The sequence below is a fragment of the Capricornis sumatraensis genome, chromosome 4 (genome assembly GCF_032405125.1).
Source record: "Capricornis sumatraensis isolate serow.1 chromosome 4, serow.2, whole genome shotgun sequence".
Lineage (NCBI taxonomy): Eukaryota > Metazoa > Chordata > Mammalia > Artiodactyla > Bovidae > Capricornis > Capricornis sumatraensis.
The window spans coordinates 145,488,911-145,492,274 of NC_091072.1; the positions used below are offsets into that span (position 1 = coordinate 145,488,911).

At 46.3% G+C, this 3,364-nt stretch overlaps 1 pseudogene; it reads left to right on the top strand.

The window, feature by feature from the left end:
* The first annotated feature begins 2,103 nt into the window (after nucleotides 1-2,103).
* Nucleotides 2,104-2,943, top strand: LOC138077668 (sodium/potassium-transporting ATPase subunit beta-3 pseudogene; annotated as a pseudogene).
* Nucleotides 2,944-3,364: the final 421 nt, after the last annotated feature.

The following is a 3,364-nucleotide window of genomic DNA, read 5'->3' on the forward strand; positions in this document are numbered from 1 at the left end:
TGACTGAGCGACTTCCTTTTCACTTTTCACTTTCATGCATTGGAGAAGGAAATGGCAACCCAGTCCAGTGTTCTTGCCTGAAGAATCACAGGGACGGGGGAGCCTGGAGGGCTGCTATCTATGGGGTCACACAGAGTCGGACACAAGTGAAGTGACTTAGCAGCAGCAGCAGCAGCAGGCCTTTGGACAGATGTCCACCACCCTTCCCCACCCTAGTTGCCGGCATCTGAAATAAAGCAAACTTTCCTTCTACTAACCTGGCGTGTTTATTGACTCTTGAGCAGCGAGCAGCCGGACTGCACCCACTCTTTTGGTACCAATAGGAGTGGGAGGGATGATGGAGAGAACTAGACAGATATTAGACCTGAGCAGAATTTATGTACACACAGCAATTCATAACATGATAGGTATTTAATTTCTACAGAGAAGATATGATTTAGATATTTCTGAAACAGGCCACGAAGGTAATTTCATTTGTGTCTTGTATTGCTGTCACAAATTATAGATGTTGATGCTGAAATTGAGCCTCTGTGCAATGACATTGAATCTCAGAGACAGAGTTTTGGGTGAAGTAGAAATAGGTTTATTGCTAAGTCAAAGGGGGCCACTGTGGACTAATGCCCTTAAAACTGTGTGCCCCACTAGGGGTTTTATAGTATTGGTTCAAGCAGCGGGTTGTGATCAGTTCATGGACATTCTTCTGATTGGTTGGTAGCGAGATCACTGGAAATCAGCATCATCAGGCTTCTGATCCCAACTGATCTGGGGTGGTGTGGTGGTGCTCAGTCAAGTCAGGCTCTTTGGGACCCTATGGACTATATCTTACCAGGTTCCTCTGTCCGTGAAATTTTCCAGCTCAGAATACTGGAGTGGGTTGCTATTTCATACTCCAGGGGATCTTCTCAACACAGGGATTGAACCGGAGTGTCTTGCATCTCCTGCATTGGCAGGCAGATTCTTTTACCACTGGGCCACCTGGGAAGCATGTGATTATGGGCAGCATACATTTTTCTCCCTCCTGGAGGGAGTTTCAGCATCTGCACAACAGCTCAAAAGACATGGCTCAGAAAGCTGTCTATAATTCTTGAGGAAGAACTAAAGATCTTTGACTTCATTGAATGGCTAAAGTATTATTTTTGTCTTGCTTGACTGATTTCCTTTCTGCATTTCCTCACCTCTCTGATTAAATTTATTCTTTGATTAAAGTTTGGTAGCTCAGCTGGTAAAGAATCTGCCTGCAATGCAGGTTCACTTCAGTATTAAGGAAGCTTTAGAAGATCTTATTTTAAGAATGCAGTGAAGAAACCCCGGTTTGATTCCTGGCTCAGGAAGATCCCTTGGGGAGGGAATAGGCTACCCACTCCAGTATTCTTGGGCTTCTCTGGTGGCTCAGATGGTAAAGAATCCACCTGTAATGTGGGAGATCTCGGTTCGATTCCTGGGCTGGGAAGATCCCCTGGAGAAGGGCATGGCAACCCACTCCAGTATTCTTGCCTGGAGAATCCCTTGGACAGAGGATTCTGACATGCTGTGATCCATTGGGTCACAAAGAATTGGACACGACTGAGTGACTAAGCACAGCAAAGTTTTTCTCCAGACAGAAGGCAGGTAGAGGACATGGGTGGGGGTCTATTCTGGGAAGGCCTCATAGGGGCCTTCTGAGCGACTTTCACTTTCATAATCTATGTGCCAACCTGTATCAGTCATCCTACTCCAGCCAGCAGTATGGTTCCAGCGGCTATAGAACTCCCACGGGAATCTGGATATACGTGCTTAAAGTTCAGTCTTCATCACTTCTCTCTGAGATGAGTTAGTTAACTGAACTGACGAGTGTCGTTTTAGGCCCTTCCTGAAGCCCACTTTCCCAAAGCCCATCACCCATTTCAAAATCCATTTCTGGGAGACGTCAGGCTTCGCGGCAGGAGCGGTGGCCCTGCGCGGCGCAGTCGGTTTCAGCGCTCACCGCGGGGAGGACGTTTCCTGGCCGTCGCGCCTTCTGCCGCCATCGCCGGGCTGCGTCGCTCGAGCCGGGACGCGCCTGCGCGTTCCTCGCCGCTTCCACCGCGGCGGCCGCCGCTCCCTTCGCGGTCGGCCACCCACACCATGACGAAGAAAGACAAGACGTCCTTCAACCAGAGCCTGGCCGAGTGGAAGCTCTTTATCTACAACCGGACCACCGGAGAGTTCCTGGGGCGCAGCGCCAAGAATTGGGGGTTTGATCTTGCTCTTCTACCTTGTCCTTTATGGGTTCCTGGCTGCAGTCTTTTCATTCACAGTGTGGGCCATGCTTCAGACTCTGAACGATGAGGTTCCAAAATATCGTCACCGGATTCGTAGTCCAGGATTTAGGGTTTTTCCAAAACCAGTGTCAGGGCTGGATTTTTCATTCAACCTGTCTGATTCAGAATCCTATCAAGGGTACTTTGATGACCTTAAGAAATTTCTGAAGTCATATGGCTTAGAAAAACAGAAGAATTTCACAGATTGTACCAATGGAAACTTTTTTTGAGCAGAAGGGTCCAGAATACACAGCATGCCAGTTTACTCTTGCCTTACTTGAAGCCTGCAGTGGTGTGGATTATCCCACGTTTGGCTGCCAAACAGGAAACCCTTGTATTCTTGTGAAAATGAGCAGAATAATTGGATTAAAGTGTCACGGAGAACCAAGGATAGACTGTATTGCAAAGAGTGAAAGCACAGCAGTTCTATCAACTTATCCTCCCAATGAAAAGATAGATTTAAAATATTTCCCATATTGTGGAAAAAACTGCATGGGATCAACCTGCAGCCACTAGTTGCGTCCAGCTCAGCTTTGGTAGTGATGGTGATGTAAAAGAAGTAATGGTTGAGTGTAAGATTGATGGATCACCCAAACTAAAAACCCAGAATGACTATGACAAGTTTTCAGGACGAGTTACATTCAAGATCACAATGCATGCATAGTAGGAGTTAGGATGTCTCCATGGAGTAAATGTTGTGTTGTCTGTCTTCATTTTGTATCAACCGGACCTGCCATTCCAGAATTATGAGACCGCCTTGGAGAAGGGTGGAGTGGTACATCACTGGGATAACATAGTGTGCTTCCAGATAATAGTGGTCCATGTCCTTCAAAGTAAATACCTACCTGTTGCCTCTGCTGCCTTTTGAACCATGTACAGTCACCAGATAGGGACTGTGAACACCTGATTATGAACATGTAGGTTGGAGGTTTTGTCCAGTTTTTATGTGGTTTAATTGCCAAGTGTCTAAAGCTTAATGTGCTGCGCTATGTAAATATTTTATAGATTTAACACTGGTTAACTGTCATATTTTGATGCCAGCAAAGTTTTAAGGGATAAAATGGTACTGACCAACATCAAATGAC